General features: G+C 46.6%; 44 non-coding genes across 44 annotated transcripts in view; all 44 read right to left on the reverse strand.

Annotated features, from left to right (window-relative positions):
• The window catches only part of TRNAT-UGU (transfer RNA threonine (anticodon UGU)), a 73-nt gene extending 41 nt beyond the window's left edge, over positions 1-32 (reverse strand). Inside the window, exon 1 of the tRNA in view lies at positions 1-32. This exon is cut by the window's left edge and continues 41 nt beyond it. This is a non-coding gene — a tRNA (tRNA-Thr).
• A 104-nt stretch (positions 33-136) lies between these two features.
• TRNAL-CAG (transfer RNA leucine (anticodon CAG)) lies at positions 137-219 on the reverse strand. The gene has a single exon. It is a non-coding gene; the product is annotated as a tRNA-Leu (tRNA).
• A 468-nt stretch (positions 220-687) lies between these two features.
• TRNAT-UGU (transfer RNA threonine (anticodon UGU)) lies at positions 688-760 on the reverse strand. Its single transcript has one exon. It is a non-coding gene; the product is annotated as a tRNA-Thr (tRNA).
• A 104-nt stretch (positions 761-864) lies between these two features.
• Positions 865-947, reverse strand: TRNAL-CAG (transfer RNA leucine (anticodon CAG)). Its single transcript has one exon. It is a non-coding gene; the product is annotated as a tRNA-Leu (tRNA).
• Positions 948-1,415: 468 nt separating this feature from the next.
• On the reverse strand, positions 1,416-1,488 carry TRNAT-UGU (transfer RNA threonine (anticodon UGU)). The gene has a single exon. It is a non-coding gene; the product is annotated as a tRNA-Thr (tRNA).
• A 104-nt stretch (positions 1,489-1,592) lies between these two features.
• Positions 1,593-1,675, reverse strand: TRNAL-UAG (transfer RNA leucine (anticodon UAG)). Its single transcript has one exon. It is a non-coding gene; the product is annotated as a tRNA-Leu (tRNA).
• Positions 1,676-2,143: 468 nt separating this feature from the next.
• Positions 2,144-2,216, reverse strand: TRNAT-UGU (transfer RNA threonine (anticodon UGU)). Its single transcript has one exon. It is a non-coding gene; the product is annotated as a tRNA-Thr (tRNA).
• Positions 2,217-2,320: 104 nt separating this feature from the next.
• Positions 2,321-2,403, reverse strand: TRNAL-CAG (transfer RNA leucine (anticodon CAG)). Its single transcript has one exon. It is a non-coding gene; the product is annotated as a tRNA-Leu (tRNA).
• A 468-nt stretch (positions 2,404-2,871) lies between these two features.
• Positions 2,872-2,944, reverse strand: TRNAT-UGU (transfer RNA threonine (anticodon UGU)). The gene has a single exon. It is a non-coding gene; the product is annotated as a tRNA-Thr (tRNA).
• Positions 2,945-3,048: 104 nt separating this feature from the next.
• Positions 3,049-3,131, reverse strand: TRNAL-CAG (transfer RNA leucine (anticodon CAG)). The gene has a single exon. It is a non-coding gene; the product is annotated as a tRNA-Leu (tRNA).
• Positions 3,132-3,599: 468 nt separating this feature from the next.
• On the reverse strand, positions 3,600-3,672 carry TRNAT-UGU (transfer RNA threonine (anticodon UGU)). The gene has a single exon. It is a non-coding gene; the product is annotated as a tRNA-Thr (tRNA).
• Positions 3,673-3,776: 104 nt separating this feature from the next.
• Positions 3,777-3,859, reverse strand: TRNAL-CAG (transfer RNA leucine (anticodon CAG)). The gene has a single exon. It is a non-coding gene; the product is annotated as a tRNA-Leu (tRNA).
• A 645-nt stretch (positions 3,860-4,504) lies between these two features.
• TRNAL-CAG (transfer RNA leucine (anticodon CAG)) lies at positions 4,505-4,587 on the reverse strand. Its single transcript has one exon. It is a non-coding gene; the product is annotated as a tRNA-Leu (tRNA).
• A 469-nt stretch (positions 4,588-5,056) lies between these two features.
• Positions 5,057-5,129, reverse strand: TRNAT-UGU (transfer RNA threonine (anticodon UGU)). The gene has a single exon. It is a non-coding gene; the product is annotated as a tRNA-Thr (tRNA).
• Positions 5,130-5,233: 104 nt separating this feature from the next.
• On the reverse strand, positions 5,234-5,316 carry TRNAL-CAG (transfer RNA leucine (anticodon CAG)). Its single transcript has one exon. It is a non-coding gene; the product is annotated as a tRNA-Leu (tRNA).
• A 468-nt stretch (positions 5,317-5,784) lies between these two features.
• TRNAT-UGU (transfer RNA threonine (anticodon UGU)) lies at positions 5,785-5,857 on the reverse strand. Its single transcript has one exon. It is a non-coding gene; the product is annotated as a tRNA-Thr (tRNA).
• Positions 5,858-5,961: 104 nt separating this feature from the next.
• TRNAL-CAG (transfer RNA leucine (anticodon CAG)) lies at positions 5,962-6,044 on the reverse strand. Its single transcript has one exon. It is a non-coding gene; the product is annotated as a tRNA-Leu (tRNA).
• Positions 6,045-6,512: 468 nt separating this feature from the next.
• On the reverse strand, positions 6,513-6,585 carry TRNAT-UGU (transfer RNA threonine (anticodon UGU)). The gene has a single exon. It is a non-coding gene; the product is annotated as a tRNA-Thr (tRNA).
• Positions 6,586-6,688: 103 nt separating this feature from the next.
• TRNAL-CAG (transfer RNA leucine (anticodon CAG)) lies at positions 6,689-6,771 on the reverse strand. Its single transcript has one exon. It is a non-coding gene; the product is annotated as a tRNA-Leu (tRNA).
• A 468-nt stretch (positions 6,772-7,239) lies between these two features.
• TRNAT-UGU (transfer RNA threonine (anticodon UGU)) lies at positions 7,240-7,312 on the reverse strand. Its single transcript has one exon. It is a non-coding gene; the product is annotated as a tRNA-Thr (tRNA).
• A 107-nt stretch (positions 7,313-7,419) lies between these two features.
• On the reverse strand, positions 7,420-7,502 carry TRNAL-CAG (transfer RNA leucine (anticodon CAG)). Its single transcript has one exon. It is a non-coding gene; the product is annotated as a tRNA-Leu (tRNA).
• A 468-nt stretch (positions 7,503-7,970) lies between these two features.
• Positions 7,971-8,043, reverse strand: TRNAT-UGU (transfer RNA threonine (anticodon UGU)). Its single transcript has one exon. It is a non-coding gene; the product is annotated as a tRNA-Thr (tRNA).
• A 104-nt stretch (positions 8,044-8,147) lies between these two features.
• Positions 8,148-8,230, reverse strand: TRNAL-CAG (transfer RNA leucine (anticodon CAG)). Its single transcript has one exon. It is a non-coding gene; the product is annotated as a tRNA-Leu (tRNA).
• A 468-nt stretch (positions 8,231-8,698) lies between these two features.
• On the reverse strand, positions 8,699-8,771 carry TRNAT-UGU (transfer RNA threonine (anticodon UGU)). Its single transcript has one exon. It is a non-coding gene; the product is annotated as a tRNA-Thr (tRNA).
• A 103-nt stretch (positions 8,772-8,874) lies between these two features.
• Positions 8,875-8,957, reverse strand: TRNAL-CAG (transfer RNA leucine (anticodon CAG)). Its single transcript has one exon. It is a non-coding gene; the product is annotated as a tRNA-Leu (tRNA).
• A 468-nt stretch (positions 8,958-9,425) lies between these two features.
• Positions 9,426-9,498, reverse strand: TRNAT-UGU (transfer RNA threonine (anticodon UGU)). The gene has a single exon. It is a non-coding gene; the product is annotated as a tRNA-Thr (tRNA).
• A 104-nt stretch (positions 9,499-9,602) lies between these two features.
• Positions 9,603-9,685, reverse strand: TRNAL-CAG (transfer RNA leucine (anticodon CAG)). The gene has a single exon. It is a non-coding gene; the product is annotated as a tRNA-Leu (tRNA).
• Positions 9,686-10,153: 468 nt separating this feature from the next.
• TRNAT-UGU (transfer RNA threonine (anticodon UGU)) lies at positions 10,154-10,226 on the reverse strand. Its single transcript has one exon. It is a non-coding gene; the product is annotated as a tRNA-Thr (tRNA).
• Positions 10,227-10,330: 104 nt separating this feature from the next.
• Positions 10,331-10,413, reverse strand: TRNAL-CAG (transfer RNA leucine (anticodon CAG)). The gene has a single exon. It is a non-coding gene; the product is annotated as a tRNA-Leu (tRNA).
• A 646-nt stretch (positions 10,414-11,059) lies between these two features.
• Positions 11,060-11,142, reverse strand: TRNAL-CAG (transfer RNA leucine (anticodon CAG)). The gene has a single exon. It is a non-coding gene; the product is annotated as a tRNA-Leu (tRNA).
• Positions 11,143-11,610: 468 nt separating this feature from the next.
• On the reverse strand, positions 11,611-11,683 carry TRNAT-UGU (transfer RNA threonine (anticodon UGU)). Its single transcript has one exon. It is a non-coding gene; the product is annotated as a tRNA-Thr (tRNA).
• A 104-nt stretch (positions 11,684-11,787) lies between these two features.
• TRNAL-CAG (transfer RNA leucine (anticodon CAG)) lies at positions 11,788-11,870 on the reverse strand. Its single transcript has one exon. It is a non-coding gene; the product is annotated as a tRNA-Leu (tRNA).
• Positions 11,871-12,338: 468 nt separating this feature from the next.
• On the reverse strand, positions 12,339-12,411 carry TRNAT-UGU (transfer RNA threonine (anticodon UGU)). Its single transcript has one exon. It is a non-coding gene; the product is annotated as a tRNA-Thr (tRNA).
• Positions 12,412-12,516: 105 nt separating this feature from the next.
• On the reverse strand, positions 12,517-12,599 carry TRNAL-CAG (transfer RNA leucine (anticodon CAG)). The gene has a single exon. It is a non-coding gene; the product is annotated as a tRNA-Leu (tRNA).
• A 468-nt stretch (positions 12,600-13,067) lies between these two features.
• TRNAT-UGU (transfer RNA threonine (anticodon UGU)) lies at positions 13,068-13,140 on the reverse strand. The gene has a single exon. It is a non-coding gene; the product is annotated as a tRNA-Thr (tRNA).
• Positions 13,141-13,244: 104 nt separating this feature from the next.
• On the reverse strand, positions 13,245-13,327 carry TRNAL-CAG (transfer RNA leucine (anticodon CAG)). The gene has a single exon. It is a non-coding gene; the product is annotated as a tRNA-Leu (tRNA).
• Positions 13,328-13,795: 468 nt separating this feature from the next.
• Positions 13,796-13,868, reverse strand: TRNAT-UGU (transfer RNA threonine (anticodon UGU)). Its single transcript has one exon. It is a non-coding gene; the product is annotated as a tRNA-Thr (tRNA).
• A 99-nt stretch (positions 13,869-13,967) lies between these two features.
• Positions 13,968-14,050, reverse strand: TRNAL-CAG (transfer RNA leucine (anticodon CAG)). The gene has a single exon. It is a non-coding gene; the product is annotated as a tRNA-Leu (tRNA).
• Positions 14,051-14,518: 468 nt separating this feature from the next.
• TRNAT-UGU (transfer RNA threonine (anticodon UGU)) lies at positions 14,519-14,591 on the reverse strand. The gene has a single exon. It is a non-coding gene; the product is annotated as a tRNA-Thr (tRNA).
• Positions 14,592-14,696: 105 nt separating this feature from the next.
• TRNAL-CAG (transfer RNA leucine (anticodon CAG)) lies at positions 14,697-14,779 on the reverse strand. Its single transcript has one exon. It is a non-coding gene; the product is annotated as a tRNA-Leu (tRNA).
• Positions 14,780-15,247: 468 nt separating this feature from the next.
• Positions 15,248-15,320, reverse strand: TRNAT-UGU (transfer RNA threonine (anticodon UGU)). The gene has a single exon. It is a non-coding gene; the product is annotated as a tRNA-Thr (tRNA).
• A 104-nt stretch (positions 15,321-15,424) lies between these two features.
• Positions 15,425-15,507, reverse strand: TRNAL-CAG (transfer RNA leucine (anticodon CAG)). Its single transcript has one exon. It is a non-coding gene; the product is annotated as a tRNA-Leu (tRNA).
• A 468-nt stretch (positions 15,508-15,975) lies between these two features.
• TRNAT-UGU (transfer RNA threonine (anticodon UGU)) lies at positions 15,976-16,048 on the reverse strand. The gene has a single exon. It is a non-coding gene; the product is annotated as a tRNA-Thr (tRNA).
• A 104-nt stretch (positions 16,049-16,152) lies between these two features.
• TRNAL-CAG (transfer RNA leucine (anticodon CAG)) lies at positions 16,153-16,235 on the reverse strand. Its single transcript has one exon. It is a non-coding gene; the product is annotated as a tRNA-Leu (tRNA).
• Between the last annotated feature and the right edge of the window lie 229 nt (positions 16,236-16,464).

Genomic DNA, 16,464 nt, shown 5'->3' on the forward strand with positions numbered 1-16,464 from the left:
GACCAGTGCTCTAACCCCTGAGCTATAGAGCCACAGTGCTCTGTTGTGTAAATGTGTTAAAAAAAAAAAAAAAAAAAACGTTCTTGGCTGTGAAAGACTAGCAGGTAGGGGAACCGTGAAAAAACCATGCAAACGCTGTCAGAAGTGGGATTTGAACCCACGCCTCCAGGGGAGACTGCGACCTGAACGCAGCGCCTTAGACCGCTCGGCCATCCTGACACGGAGGTGCATTGTGCCACCGGAAAGTAGGGTGGTTGAGAGAGCTGAATTGTGGTCTTCTACGAAGCCTTCAATCAAGACATGTGAATGGCACCTAGCCCTTGAGGGCAGAAGTAAGGCAGCCTCCAGCTCTAGAATCATAGCTACCGTTATTAGGCCAACCCATGAATGGTGGCATAAGCACCAGTCTTGGCTTCTTGGCCATCCAGAAGAACGGAATACGGCCGCTCTCTTTTTAGGAAGAGAATGTTATGAATGTGGTCTAAGTCTTCTTGGAGCCAGTAAGGTTTTTTTTTTTTTTTTTGCTCAAAGTGGGGTCAATGTTGTGAACCTTGACCAGGGTTGAATGTAATGTGATCTTTCATGTAAGGGGAGTTGACCTAGAGGCAGTGGCGGTTTTTGATAAGACAGCTGGTGAAAGAAAATAGGTTGTCAGGAAAGAAAGATACAGCGCATGAAATAATGCTTAGGCCCTAGTGAGATTTGAACTCACGACCCCTGGTTTACAAGACCAGTGCTCTAACCCCTGAGCTATAGAGCCACAGTGCTCTGTTGTGTAAATGTGTTAAAAAAAAAAAAAAAAAAAACGTTCTTGGCTGTGAAAGACTAGCAGGTAGGGGAACCGTGAAAAAACCATGCAAACGCTGTCAGAAGTGGGATTTGAACCCACGCCTCCAGGGGAGACTGCGACCTGAACGCAGCGCCTTAGACCGCTCGGCCATCCTGACACGGAGGTGCATTGTGCCACCGGAAAGTAGGGTGGTTGAGAGAGCTGAATTGTGGTCTTCTACGAAGCCTTCAATCAAGACATGTGAATGGCACCTAGCCCTTGAGGGCAGAAGTAAGGCAGCCTCCAGCTCTAGAATCATAGCTACCGTTATTAGGCCAACCCATGAATGGTGGCATAAGCACCAGTCTTGGCTTCTTGGCCATCCAGAAGAACGGAATACGGCCGCTCTCTTTTTAGGAAGAGAATGTTATGAATGTGGTCTAAGTCTTCTTGGAGCCAGTAAGGTTTTTTTTTTTTTTTTTGCTCAAAGTGGGGTCAATGTTGTGAACCTTGACCAGGGTTGAATGTAATGTGATCTTTCATGTAAGGGGAGTTGACCTAGAGGCAGTGGCGGTTTTTGATAAGACAGCTGGTGAAAGAAAATAGGTTGTCAGGAAAGAAAGATACAGCGCATGAAATAATGCTTAGGCCCTAGTGAGATTTGAACTCACGACCCCTGGTTTACAAGACCAGTGCTCTAACCCCTGAGCTATAGAGCCACAGTGCTCTGTTGTGTAAATGTGTTAAAAAAAAAAAAAAAAAAAACGTTCTTGGCTGTGAAAGACTAGCAGGTAGGGGAACCGTGAAAAAACCATGCAAACGCTGTCAGAAGTGGGATTTGAACCCACGCCTCCAGGGGAGACTGCGACCTAAACGCAGCGCCTTAGACCGCTCGCCCATCCTGACACGGAGGTGCATTGTGCCACCGGAAAGTAGGGTGGTTGAGAGAGCTGAATTGTGGTCTTCTACGAAGCCTTCAATCAAGACATGTGAATGGCACCTAGCCCTTGAGGGCAGAAGTAAGGCAGCCTCCAGATCTAGAATCATAGCTACCGTTATTAGGCCAACCCATGAATGGTGGCATAAGCACCAGTCTTGGCTTCTTGGCCATCCAGAAGAACGGAATACGGCCGCTCTCTTTTTAGGAAGAGAATGTTATGAATGTGGTCTAAGTCTTCTTGGAGCCAGTAAGGTTTTTTTTTTTTTTTTTGCTCAAAGTGGGGTCAATGTTGTGAACCTTGACCAGGGTTGAATGTAATGTGATCTTTCATGTAAGGGGAGTTGACCTAGAGGCAGTGGCGGTTTTTGATAAGACAGCTGGTGAAAGAAAATAGGTTGTCAGGAAAGAAAGATACAGCGCATGAAATAATGCTTAGGCCCTAGTGAGATTTGAACTCACGACCCCTGGTTTACAAGACCAGTGCTCTAACCCCTGAGCTATAGAGCCACAGTGCTCTGTTGTGTAAATGTGTTAAAAAAAAAAAAAAAAAAAACGTTCTTGGCTGTGAAAGACTAGCAGGTAGGGGAACCGTGAAAAAACCATGCAAACGCTGTCAGAAGTGGGATTTGAACCCACGCCTCCAGGGGAGACTGCGACCTGAACGCAGCGCCTTAGACCGCTCGGCCATCCTGACACGGAGGTGCATTGTGCCACCGGAAAGTAGGGTGGTTGAGAGAGCTGAATTGTGGTCTTCTACGAAGCCTTCAATCAAGACATGTGAATGGCACCTAGCCCTTGAGGGCAGAAGTAAGGCAGCCTCCAGCTCTAGAATCATAGCTACCGTTATTAGGCCAACCCATGAATGGTGGCATAAGCACCAGTCTTGGCTTCTTGGCCATCCAGAAGAACGGAATACGGCCGCTCTCTTTTTAGGAAGAGAATGTTATGAATGTGGTCTAAGTCTTCTTGGAGCCAGTAAGGTTTTTTTTTTTTTTTTTGCTCAAAGTGGGGTCAATGTTGTGAACCTTGACCAGGGTTGAATGTAATGTGATCTTTTATGTAAGGGGAGTTGACCTAGAGGCAGTGGCGGTTTTTGATAAGACAGCTGGTGAAAGAAAATAGGTTGTCAGGAAAGAAAGATACAGCGCATGAAATAATGCTTAGGCCCTAGTGAGATTTGAACTCACGACCCCTGGTTTACAAGACCAGTGCTCTAACCCCTGAGCTATAGAGCCACAGTGCTCTGTTGTGTAAATGTGTTTAAAAAAAAAAAAAAAAAAACGTTCTTGGCTGTGAAAGACTAGCAGGTAGGGGAACCGTGAAAAAACCATGCAAACGCTGTCAGAAGTGGGATTTGAACCCACGCCTCCAGGGGAGACTGCGACCTGAACGCAGCGCCTTAGACCGCTCGGCCATCCTGACACGGAGGTGCATTGTGCCACCGGAAAGTAGGGTGGTTGAGAGAGCTGAATTGTGGTCTTCTACGAAGCCTTCAATCAAGACATGTGAATGGCACCTAGCCCTTGAGGGCAGAAGTAAGGCAGCCTCCAGCTCTAGAATCATAGCTACCGTTATTAGGCCAACCCATGAATGGTGGCATAAGCACCAGTCTTGGCTTCTTGGCCATCCAGAAGAACGGAATACGGCCGCTCTCTTTTTAGGAAGAGAATGTTATGAATGTGGTCTAAGTCTTCTTGGAGCCAGTAAGGTTTTTTTTTTTTTTTTTGCTCAAAGTGGGGTCAATGTTGTGAACCTTGACCAGGGTTGAATGTAATGTGATCTTTCATGTAAGGGGAGTTGACCTAGAGGCAGTGGCGGTTTTTGATAAGACAGCTGGTGAAAGAAAATAGGTTGTCAGGAAAGAAAGATACAGCGCATGAAATAATGCTTAGGCCCTAGTGAGATTTGAACTCACGACCCCTGGTTTACAAGACCAGTGCTCTAACCCCTGAGCTATAGAGCCACAGTGCTCTGTTGTGTAAATGTGTTAAAAAAAAAAAAAAAAAAAACGTTCTTGGCTGTGAAAGACTAGCAGGTAGGGGAACCGTGAAAAAACCATGCAAACGCTGTCAGAAGTGGGATTTGAACCCACGCCTCCAGGGGAGACTGCGACCTGAACGCAGCGCCTTAGACCGCTCGGCCATCCTGACACGGAGGTGCATTGTGCCACCGGAAAGTAGGGTGGTTGAGAGAGCTGAATTGTGGTCTTCTACGAAGCCTTCAATCAAGACATGTGAATGGCACCTAGCCCTTGAGGGCAGAAGTAAGGCAGCCTCCAGCTCTAGAATCATAGCTACCGTTATTAGGCCAACCCATGAATGGTGGCATAAGCACCAGTCTTGGCTTCTTGGCCATCCAGAAGAACGGAATACGGCCGCTCTCTTTTTAGGAAGAGAATGTTATGAATGTGGTCTAAGTCTTCTTGGAGCCAGTAAGGTTTTTTTTTTTTTTTTTGCTCAAAGTGGGGTCAATGTTGTGAACCTTGACCAGGGTTGAATGTAATGTGATCTTTCATGTAAGGGGAGTTGACCTAGAGGCAGTGGCGGTTTTTGATAAGACAGCTGGTGAAAGAAAATAGGTTGTCAGGAAAGAAAGATACAGCGCATGAAATAATGCTTAGGCCCTAGTGAGATTTGAACTCACGACCCCTGGTTTACAAGACCAGTGCTCTAACCCCTGAGCTATAGATCCACAGTGCTCTGTTGTGTAAATGTGTTAAAAAAAAAAAAAAAAAAAACGTTCTTGGCTGTGAAAGACTAGCAGGTAGGGGAACCGTGAAAAAACCATGCAAACGCTGTCAGAAGTGGGATTTGAACCCACGCCTCCAGGGGAGACTGCGACCTGAACGCAGCGCCTTAGACCGCTCGGCCATCCTGACACGGAGGTGCATTGTGCCACCGGAAAGTAGGGTGGTTGAGAGAGCTGAATTGTGGTCTTCTACGAAGCCTTCAATCAAGACATGTGAATGGCACCTAGCCCTTGAGGGCAGAAGTAAGGCAGCCTCCAGCTCTAGAATCATAGCTACCGTTATTAGGCCAACCCATGAATGGTGGCATAAGCACCAGTCTTGGCTTCTTGGCCATCCAGAAGAACGGAATACGGCCGCTCTCTTTTTAGGAAGAGAATGTTATGAATGTGGTCTAAGTCTTCTTGGAGCCAGTAAGGTTTTTTTTTTTTTTTTTTGCTCAAAGTGGGGTCAATGTTGTGAACCTTGACCAGGGTTGAATGTAATGTGATCTTTCATGTAAGGGGAGTTGACCTAGAGGCAGTGGCGGTTTTTGATAAGACAGCTGGTGAAAGAAAATAGGTTGTCAGGAAAGAAAGATACAGCGCATGAAATAATGCTTAGGCCCTAGTGAGATTTGAACTCACGACCCCTGGTTTACAAGACCAGTGCTCTAACCCCTGAGCTATAGAGCCACAGTGCTCTGTTGTGTAAATGTGTTAAAAAAAAAAAAAAAAAAAACGTTCTTGGCTGTGAAAGACTAGCAGGTAGGGGAACCGTGAAAAAACCATGCAAACGCTGTCAGAAGTGGGATTTGAACCCACGCCTCCAGGGGAGACTGCGACCTGAACGCAGCGCCTTAGACCGCTCGGCCATCCTGACACGGAGGTGCATTGTGCCACCGGAAAGTAGGGTGGTTGAGAGAGCTGAATTGTGGTCTTCTACGAAGCCTTCAATCAAGACATGTGAATGGCACCTAGCCCTTGAGGGCAGAAGTAAGGCAGCCTCCAGCTCTAGAATCATAGCTACCGTTATTAGGCCAACCCATGAATGGTGGCATAAGCACCAGTCTTGGCTTCTTGGCCATCCAGAAGAACGGAATACGGCCGCTCTCTTTTTAGGAAGAGAATGTTATGAATGTGGTCTAAGTCTTCTTGGAGCCAGTAAGGTTTTTTTTTTTTTTTTTGCTCAAAGTGGGGTCAATGTTGTGAACCTTGACCAGGGTTGAATGTAATGTGATCTTTCATGTAAGGGGAGTTGACCTAGAGGCAGTGGCGGTTTTTGATAAGACAGCTGGTGAAAGAAAATAGGTTGTCAGGAAAGAAAGATACAGCGCATGAAATAATGCTTAGGCCCTAGTGAGATTTGAACTCACGACCCCTGGTTTACAAGACCAGTGCTCTAACCCCTGAGCTATAGAGCCACAGTGCTCTGTTGTGTAAATGTGTTAAAAAAAAAAAAAAAAAAAACGTTCTTGGCTGTGAAAGACTAGCAGGTAGGGGAACCGTGAAAAAACCATGCAAACGCTGTCAGAAGTGGGATTTGAACCCACGCCTCCAGGGGAGACTGCGACCTGAACGCAGCGCCTTAGACCGCTCGGCCATCCTGACACGGAGGTGCATTGTGCCACCGGAAAGTAGGGTGGTTGAGAGAGCTGAATTGTGGTCTTCTACGAAGCCTTCAATCAAGACATGTGAATGGCACCTAGCCCTTGAGGGCAGAAGTAAGGCAGCCTCCAGCTCTAGAATCATAGCTACCGTTATTAGGCCAACCCATGAATGGTGGCATAAGCACCAGTCTTGGCTTCTTGGCCATCCAGAAGAACGGAATACGGCCGCTCTCTTTTTAGGAAGAGAATGTTATGAATGTGGTCTAAGTCTTCTTGGAGCCAGTAAGGTTTTTTTTTTTTTTTTTGCTCAAAGTGGGGTCAATGTTGTGAACCTTGACCAGGGTTGAATGTAATGTGATCTTTCATGTAAGGGGAGTTGACCTAGAGGCAGTGGCGGTTTTTGATAAGACAGCTGGTGAAAGAAAATAGGTTGTCAGGAAAGAAAGATACAGCGCATGAAATAATGCTTAGGCCCTAGTGAGATTTGAACTCACGACCCCTGGTTTACAAGACCAGTGCTCTAACCCCTGAGCTATAGAGCCACAGTGCTCTGTTGTGTAAATGTGTTAAAAAAAAAAAAAAAAAAACGTTCTTGGCTGTGAAAGACTAGCAGGTAGGGGAACCGTGAAAAAACCATGCAAACGCTGTCAGAAGTGGGATTTGAACCCACGCCTCCAGGGGAGACTGCGACCTGAACGCAGCGCCTTAGACCGCTCGGCCATCCTGACACGGAGGTGCATTGTGCCACCGGAAAGTAGGGTGGTTGAGAGAGCTGAATTGTGGTCTTCTACGAAGCCTTCAATCAAGACATGTGAATGGCACCTAGCCCTTGAGGGCAGAAGTAAGGCAGCCTCCAGCTCTAGAATCATAGCTACCGTTATTAGGCCAACCCATGAATGGTGGCATAAGCACCAGTCTTGGCTTCTTGGCCATCCAGAAGAACGGAATACGGCCGCTCTCTTTTTAGGAAGAGAATGTTATGAATGTGGTCTAAGTCTTCTTGGAGCCAGTAAGGTTTTTTTTTTTTTTTTTGCTCAAAGTGGGGTCAATGTTGTGAACCTTGACCAGGGTTGAATGTAATGTGATCTTTCATGTAAGGGGAGTTGACCTAGAGGCAGTGGCGGTTTTTGATAAGACAGCTGGTGAAAGAAAATAGGTTGTCAGGAAAGAAAGATACAGCGCATGAAATAATGCTTAGGCCCTAGTGAGATTTGAACTCACGACCCCTGGTTTACAAGACCAGTGCTCTAACCCCTGAGCTATAGAGCCACAGTGCTCTGTTGTGTAAATGTGTTAAAAAAAAAAAAAAAAAAAAAAACGTTCTTGGCTGTGAAAGACTAGCAGGTAGGGGAACCGTGAAAAAACCATGCAAACGCTGTCAGAAGTGGGATTTGAACCCACGCCTCCAGGGGAGACTGCGACCTGAACGCAGCGCCTTAGACCGCTCGGCCATCCTGACACGGAGGTGCATTGTGCCACCGGAAAGTAGGGTGGTTGAGAGAGCTGAATTGTGGTCTTCTACGAAGCCTTCAATCAAGACATGTGAATGGCACCTAGCCCTTGAGGGCAGAAGTAAGGCAGCCTCCAGCTCTAGAATCATAGCTACCGTTATTAGGCCAACCCATGAATGGTGGCATAAGCACCAGTCTTGGCTTCTTGGCCATCCAGAAGAACGGAATACGGCCGCTCTCTTTTTAGGAAGAGAATGTTATGAATGTGGTCTAAGTCTTCTTGGAGCCAGTAAGGTTTTTTTTTTTTTTTTTGCTCAAAGTGGGGTCAATGTTGTGAACCTTGACCAGGGTTGAATGTAATGTGATCTTTCATGTAAGGGGAGTTGACCTAGAGGCAGTGGCGGTTTTTGATAAGACAGCTGGTGAAAGAAAATAGGTTGTCAGGAAAGAAAGATACAGCGCATGAAATAATGCTTAGGCCCTAGTGAGATTTGAACTCACGACCCCTGGTTTACAAGACCAGTGCTCTAACCCCTGAGCTATAGAGCCACAGTGCTCTGTTGTGTAAATGTGTTAAAAAAAAAAAAAAAAAAAACGTTCTTGGCTGTGAAAGACTAGCAGGTAGGGGAACCGTGAAAAAACCATGCAAACGCTGTCAGAAGTGGGATTTGAACCCACGCCTCCAGGGGAGACTGCGACCTGAACGCAGCGCCTTAGACCGCTCGGCCATCCTGACACGGAGGTGCATTGTGCCACCGGAAAGTAGGGTGGTTGAGAGAGCTGAATTGTGGTCTTCTACGAAGCCTTCAATCAAGACATGTGAATGGCACCTAGCCCTTGAGGGCAGAAGTAAGGCAGCCTCCAGCTCTAGAATCATAGCTACCGTTATTAGGCCAACCCATGAATGGTGGCATAAGCACCAGTCTTGGCTTCTTGGCCATCCAGAAGAACGGAATACGGCCGCTCTCTTTTTAGGAAGAGAATGTTATGAATGTGGTCTAAGTCTTCTTGGAGCCAGTAAGGTTTTTTTTTTTTTTTTTGCTCAAAGTGGGGTCAATGTTGTGAACCTTGACCAGGGTTGAATGTAATGTGATCTTTCATGTAAGGGGAGTTGACCTAGAGGCAGTGGCGGTTTTTGATAAGACAGCTGGTGAAAGAAAATAGGTTGTCAGGAAAGAAAGATACAGCGCATGAAATAATGCTTAGGCCCTAGTGAGATTTGAACTCACGACCCCTGGTTTACAAGACCAGTGCTCTAACCCCTGAGCTATAGAGCCTCAGTGCTCTGTTGTGTAAATGTGTTAAAAAAAAAAAAAAAAAAACGTTCTTGGCTGTGAAAGACTAGCAGGTAGGGGAACCGTGAAAAAACCATGCAAACGCTGTCAGAAGTGGGATTTGAACCCACGCCTCCAGGGGAGACTGCGACCTGAACGCAGCGCCTTAGACCGCTCGGCCATCCTGACACGGAGGTGCATTGTGCCACCGGAAAGTAGGGTGGTTGAGAGAGCTGAATTGTGGTCTTCTACGAAGCCTTCAATCAAGACATGTGAATGGCACCTAGCCCTTGAGGGCAGAAGTAAGGCAGCCTCCAGCTCTAGAATCATAGCTACCGTTATTAGGCCAACCCATGAATGGTGGCATAAGCACCAGTCTTGGCTTCTTGGCCATCCAGAAGAACGGAATACGGCCGCTCTCTTTTTAGGAAGAGAATGTTATGAATGTGGTCTAAGTCTTCTTGGAGCCAGTAAGGTTTTTTTTTTTTTTTTTGCTCAAAGTGGGGTCAATGTTGTGAACCTTGACCAGGGTTGAATGTAATGTGATCTTTCATGTAAGGGGAGTTGACCTAGAGGCAGTGGCGGTTTTTGATAAGACAGCTGGTGAAAGAAAATAGGTTGTCAGGAAAGAAAGATACAGCGCATGAAATAATGCTTAGGCCCTAGTGAGATTTGAACTCACGACCCCTGGTTTACAAGACCAGTGCTCTAACCCCTGAGCTATAGAGCCACAGTGCTCTGTTGTGTAAATGTGTTAAAAAAAAAAAAAAAAAAAACGTTCTTGGCTGTGAAAGACTAGCAGGTAGGGGAACCGTGAAAAAACCATGCAAACGCTGTCAGAAGTGGGATTTGAACCCACGCCTCCAGGGGAGACTGCGACCTGAACGCAGCGCCTTAGACCGCTCGGCCATCCTGACACGGAGGTGCATTGTGCCACCGGAAAGTAGAGTGGTTGAGAGAGCTGAATTGTGGTCTTCTACGAAGCCTTCAATCAAGACATGTGAATGGCACCTAGCCCTTGAGGGCAGAAGTAAGGCAGCCTCCAGCTCTAGAATCATAGCTACCGTTATTAGGCCAACCCATGAATGGTGGCATAAGCACCAGTCTTGGCTTCTTGGCCATCCAGAAGAACGGAATACGGCCGCTCTCTTTTTAGGAAGAGAATGTTATGAATGTGGTCTAAGTCTTCTTGGAGCCAGTAAGGTTTTTTTTTTTTTTTTTGCTCAAAGTGGGGTCAATGTTGTGAACCTTGACCAGGGTTGAATGTAATGTGATCTTTCATGTAAGGGGAGTTGACCTAGAGGCAGTGGCGGTTTTTGATAAGACAGCTGGTGAAAGAAAATAGGTTGTCAGGAAAGAAAGATACAGCGCATGAAATAATGCTTAGGCCCTAGTGAGATTTGAACTCACGACCCCTGGTTTACAAGACCAGTGCTCTAACCCCTGAGCTATAGAGCCACAGTGCTCTGTTGTGTAAATGTGTTAAAAAAAAAAAAAAAAAAAACCTTCTTGGCTGTGAAAGACTAGCAGGTAGGGGAACCGTGAAAAAACCATGCAAACGCTGTCAGAAGTGGGATTTGAACCCACGCCTCCAGGGGAGACTGCGACCTGAACGCAGCGCCTTAGACCGCTCGGCCATCCTGACACGGAGGTGCATTGTGCCACCGGAAAGTAGGGTGGTTGAGAGAGCTGAATTGTGGTCTTCTACGAAGCCTTCAATCAAGACATGTGAATGGCACCTAGCCCTTGAGGGCAGAAGTAAGGCAGCCTCCAGCTCTAGAATCATAGCTACCGTTATTAGGCCAACCCATGAATGGTGGCATAAGCACCAGTCTTGGCTTCTTGGCCATCCAGAAGAACGGAATACGGCCGCTCTCTTTTTAGGAAGAGAATGTTATGAATGTGGTCTAAGTCTTCTTGGAGCCAGTAAGGTTTTTTTTTTTTTTTTTGCTCAAAGTGGGGTCAATGTTGTGAACCTTGACCAGGGTTGAATGTAATGTGATCTTTCATGTAAGGGGAGTTGACCTAGAGGCAGTGGCGGTTTTTGATAAGACAGCTGGTGAAAGAAAATAGGTTGTCAGGAAAGAAAGATACAGCGCATGAAATAATGCTTAGGCCCTAGTGAGATTTGAACTCATGACCCCTGGTTTACAAGACCAGTGCTCTAACCCCTGAGCTATAGAGCCACAGTGCTCTGTTGTGTAAATGTGTTAAAAAAAAAAAAAAAAAAAAACGTTCTTGGCTGTGAAAGACTAGCAGGTAGGGGAACCGTGAAAAAACCATGCAAACGCTGTCAGAAGTGGGATTTGAACCCACGCCTCCAGGGGAGACTGCGACCTGAACGCAGCGCCTTAGACCGCTCGGCCATCCTGACACGGAGGTGCATTGTGCCACCGGAAAGTAGGGTGGTTGAGAGAGCTGAATTGTGGTCTTCTACGAAGCCTTCAATCAAGACATGTGAATGGCACCTAGCCCTTGAGGGCAGAAGTAAGGCAGCCTCCAGCTCTAGAATCATAGCTACCGTTATTAGGCCAACCCATGAATGGTGGCATAAGCACCAGTCTTGGCTTCTTGGCCATCCAGAAGAACGGAATACGGCCGCTCTCTTTTTAGGAAGAGAATGTTATGAATGTGGTCTAAGTCTTCTTGGAGCCAGTAAGGTTTTTTTTTTTTTTTTTGCTCAAAGTGGGGTCAATGTTGTGAACCTTGACCAGGGTTGAATGTAATGTGATCTTTCATGTAAGGGGAGTTGACCTAGAGGCAGTGGCGGTTTTTGATAAGACAGCTGGTGAAAGAAAATAGGTTGTCAGGAAAGAAAGATACAGCGCATGAAATAATGCTTAGGCCCTAGTGAGATTTGAACTCACGACCCCTGGTTTACAAGACCAGTGCTCTAACCCCTGAGCTATAGAGCCACAGTGCTCTGTTGTGTAAATGTGTTAAAAAAAAAAAAAAAAAAAACGTTCTTGGCTGTGAAAGACTAGCAGGTAGGGGAACCGTGAAAAAACCATGCAAACGCTGTCAGAAGTGGGATTTGAACCCACGCCTCCAGGGGAGACTGCGACCTGAACGCAGCGCCTTAGACCGCTCGGCCATCCTGACACGGAGGTGCATTGTGCCACCGGAAAGTAGGGTGGTTGAGAGAGCTGAATTGTGGTCTTCTACGAAGCCTTCAATCAAGACATGTGAATGGCACCTAGCCCTTGAGGGCAGAAGTAAGGCAGCCTCCAGCTCTAGAATCATAGCTACCGTTATTAGGCCAACCCATGAATGGTGGCATAAGCACCAGTCTTGGCTTCTTGGCCATCCAGAAGAACGGAATACGGCCGCTCTCTTTTTAGGAAGAGAATGTTATGAATGTGGTCTAAGTCTTCTTGGAGCCAGTAAGGTTTTTTTTTTTTTTTTTGCTCAAAGTGGGGTCAATGTTGTGAACCTTGACCAGGGTTGAATGTAATGTGATCTTTCATGTAAGGGGAGTTGACCTAGAGGCAGTGGCGGTTTTTGATAAGACAGCTGGTGAAAGAAAATAGGTTGTCAGGAAAGAAAGATACAGCGCATGAAATAATGCTTAGGCCCTAGTGAGATTTGAACTCACGACCCCTGGTTTACAAGACCAGTGCTCTAACCCCTGAGCTATAGAGCCACAGTGCTCTGTTGTGTAAATGTGCTAAAAAAAAAAAAAAAAAAAAACGTTCTTGGCTGTGAAAGACTAGCAGGTAGGGGAACCGTGAAAAAACCATGCAAACGCTGTCAGAAGTGGGATTTGAACCCACGCCTCCAGGGGAGACTGCGACCTGAACGCAGCGCCTTAGACCGCTCGGCCATCCTGACACGTAGGTGCATTGTGCCACCGGAAAGTAGGGTGGTTGAGAGAGCTGAATTGTGGTCTTCTACGAAGCCTTCAATCAAGACATGTGAATGGCACCTAGCCCTTGAGGGCAGAAGTAAGGCAGCCTCCAGCTCTAGAATCATAGCTACCGTTATTAGGCCAACCCATGAATGGTGGCATAAGCACCAGTCTTGGCTTCTTGGCCATCCAGAAGAACGGAATACGGCCGCTCTCTTTTTAGGAAGAGAATGTTATGAATGTGGTCTAAGTCTTCTTGGAGCCAGTAAGGTTTTTTTTTTTTTTTTTGCTCAAAGTGGGGTCAATGTTGTGAACCTTGACCAGGGTTGAATGTAATGTGATCTTTCATGTAAGGGGAGTTGACCTAGAGGCAGTGGCGGTTTTTGATAAGACAGCTGGTGAAAGAAAATAGGTTGTCAGGAAAGAAAGATACAGCGCATGAAATAATGCTTAGGCCCTAGTGAGATTTGAACTCACGACCCCTGGTTTACAAGACCAGTGCTCTAACCCCTGAGCTATAGAGCCACAGTGCTCTGTTGTGTAAATGTGTTAAAAAAAAAAAAAAAAAAAACGTTCTTGGCTGTGAAAGACTAGCAGGTAGGGGAACCGTGAAAAAACCATGCAAACGCTGTCAGAAGTGGGATTTGAACCCACGCCTCCAGGGGAGACTGCGACCTGAACGCAGCGCCTTAGACCGCTGGGCCATCCTGACACGGAGGTGCATTGTGCCACCGGAAAGTAGGGTGGTTGAGAGAGCTGAATTGTGGTCTTCTACGAAGCCTTCAATCAAGACATGTGAATGGCACCTAGCCCTTGAGGGCAGAAGTAAGGCAGCCTCCAGCTCTAGAATCATAGCTACCGTTATTAGGCCAACCCATGAATGGTGGCATAAGCACCAGTCTTGGCTTCTTGGCCATCCAGAAGAACGGAATACGGCCGCTCTCTTTTTAGGAAGAGAATGTTATGAATGTGGTCTAAGTCTTCTTGGAGCCAGTAAGGTTTTTTTTTTTTTTTTTGCTCAAAGTGGGGTCAATGTTGTGAACCTTGACCAGGGTTGAATGTAATGTGATCTTTCATGTAAGGGGAGTTGACCTAGAGGCAGTGGCGGTTTTTGATAAGACAGCTGGTGAAAGAAAATAGGTTGTCAGGAAAGAAAGATACAGCGCATGAAATAATGCTTAGGCCCTAGTGAGATTTGAACTCACGACCCCTGGTTTACAAGACCAGTGCTCTAACCCCTGAGCTATAGAGCCACAGTGCTCTGTTGTGTAAATGTGTTAAAAAAAAAAAAAAACGTTCTTGGCTGTGAAAGACTAGCAGGTAGGGGAACCGTGAAAAAACCATGCAAACGCTGTCAGAAGTGGGATTTGAACCCACGCCTCCAGGGGAGACTGCGACCTGAACGCAGCGCCTTAGACCGCTGGGCCATCCTGACACGGAGGTGCATTGTGCCACCGGAAAGTAGGGTGGTTGAGAGAGCTGAATTGTGGTCTTCTACGAAGCCTTCAATCAAGACATGTGAATGGCACCTAGCCCTTGAGGGCAGAAGTAAGGCAGCCTCCAGCTCTAGAATCATAGCTACCGTTATTAGGCCAACCCATGAATGGTGGCATAAGCACCAGTCTTGGCTTCTTGGCCATCCAGAAGAACGGAATACGGCCGCTCTCTTTTTAGGAAGAGAATGTTATGAATGTGGTCTAAGTCTTCTTGGAGCCAGTAAGGTTTTTTTTTTTTTTTTTGCTCAAAGTGGGGTCAATGTTGTGAACCTTGACCAGGGTTGAATGTAATGTGATCTTTCATGTAAGGGGAGTTGACCTAGAGGCAGTGGCGGTTTTTGATAAGACAGCTGGTGAAAGAAAATAGGTTGTCAGGAAAGAAAGATACAGCGCATGAAATAATGCTTAGGCCCTAGTGAGATTTGAACTCACGACCCCTGGTTTACAAGACCAGTGCTCTAACCCCTGAGCTATAGAGCCACAGTGCTCTGTTGTGTAAATGTGTTAAAAAAAAAAAAAAAAAAAAACGTTCTTGGCTGTGAAAGACTAGCAGGTAGGGGAACCGTGAAAAAACCATGCAAACGCTGTCAGAAGTGGGATTTGAACCCACGCCTCCAGGGGAGACTGCGACCTGAACGCAGCGCCTTAGACCGCTCGGCCATCCTGACACAGAGGTTCATTGTGCCACCGGAAAGTAGGGTGGTTGAGAGAGCTGAATTGTGGTCTTCTACGAAGCCTTCAATCAAGACATGTGAATGGCACCTAGCCCTTGAGGGCAGAAGTAAGGCAGCCTCCAGCTCTAGAATCATAGCTACCGTTATTAGGCCAACCCATGAATGGTGGCATAAGCACCAGTCTTGGCTTCTTGGCCATCCAGAAGAACGGAATACGGCCGCTCTCTTTTTAGGAAGAGAATGTTATGAATGTGGTCTAAGTCTTCTTGGAGCCAGTAAGGTTTTTTTTTTTTTTTTTGCTCAAAGTGGGGTCAATGTTGTGAACCTTGACCAGGGTTGAATGTAATGTGATCTTTCATGTAAGGGGAGTTGACCTAGAGGCAGTGGCGGTTTTTGATAAGACAGCTGGTGAAAGAAAATAGGTTGTCAGGAAAGAAAGATACAGCGCATGAAATAATGCTTAGGCCCTAGTGAGATTTGAACTCACGACCCCTGGTTTACAAGACCAGTGCTCTAACCCCTGAGCTATAGAGCCACAGTGCTCTGTTGTGTAAATGTGTTAAAAAAAAAAAAAAAAAAAACGTTCTTGGCTGTGAAAGACTAGCAGGTAGGGGAACCGTGAAAAAACCATGCAAACGCTGTCAGAAGTGGGATTTGAACCCACGCCTCCAGGGGAGACTGCGACCTGAACGCAGCGCCTTAGACCGCTCGGCCATCCTGACACGGAGGTGCATTGTGCCACCGGAAAGTAGGGTGGTTGAGAGAGCTGAATTGTGGTCTTCTACGAAGCCTTCAATCAAGACATGTGAATGGCACCTAGCCCTTGAGGGCAGAAGTAAGGCAGCCTCCAGCTCTAGAATCATAGCTACCGTTATTAGGCCAACCCATGAATGGTGGCATAAGCACCAGTCTTGGCTTCTTGGCCATCCAGAAGAACGGAATACGGCCGCTCTCTTTTTAGGAAGAGAATGTTATGAATGTGGTCTAAGTCTTCTTGGAGCCAGTAAGGTTTTTTTTTTTTTTTTTGCTCAAAGTGGGGTCAATGTTGTGAACCTTGACCAGGGTTGAATGTAATGTGATCTTTCATGTAAGGGGAGTTGACCTAGAGGCAGTGGCGGTTTTTGATAAGACAGCTGGTGAAAGAAAATAGGTTGTCAGGAAAGAAAGATACAGCGCATGAAATAATGCTTAGGCCCTAGTGAGATTTGAACTCACGACCCCTGGTTTACAAGACCAGTGCTCTAACCCCTGAGCTATAGAGCCACAGTGCTCTGTTGTGTAAATGTGCTAAAAAAAAAAAAAAAAAAAACGTTCTTGGCTGTGAAAGACTAGCAGGTAGGGGAACCGTGAAAAAACCATGCAAACGCTGTCAGAAGTGGGATTTGAACCCACGCCTCCAGGGGAGACTGCGACCTGAACGCAGCGCCTTAGACCGCTCGGCCATCCTGACACGGAGGTGCATTGTGCCACCGGAAAGTAGGGTGGTTGAGAGAGCTGAATTGTGGTCTTCTACGAAGCCTTCAATCAAGACATGTGAATGGCACCTAGCCCTTGAGGGCAGAAGTAAGGCAGCCTCCAGCTCTAGAATCATAGCTACCGTTATTAGGCCAACCCATGAATGGTGGCATAAGCACCAGTCTTGGCTTCTTGGCCATCCAGAAGAACGGAATACGGCCGCT

This window comes from Hyperolius riggenbachi, chromosome 1, assembly GCF_040937935.1.
Source record: "Hyperolius riggenbachi isolate aHypRig1 chromosome 1, aHypRig1.pri, whole genome shotgun sequence".
NCBI classification, from domain to species: Eukaryota; Metazoa; Chordata; class Amphibia; order Anura; family Hyperoliidae; genus Hyperolius; species Hyperolius riggenbachi.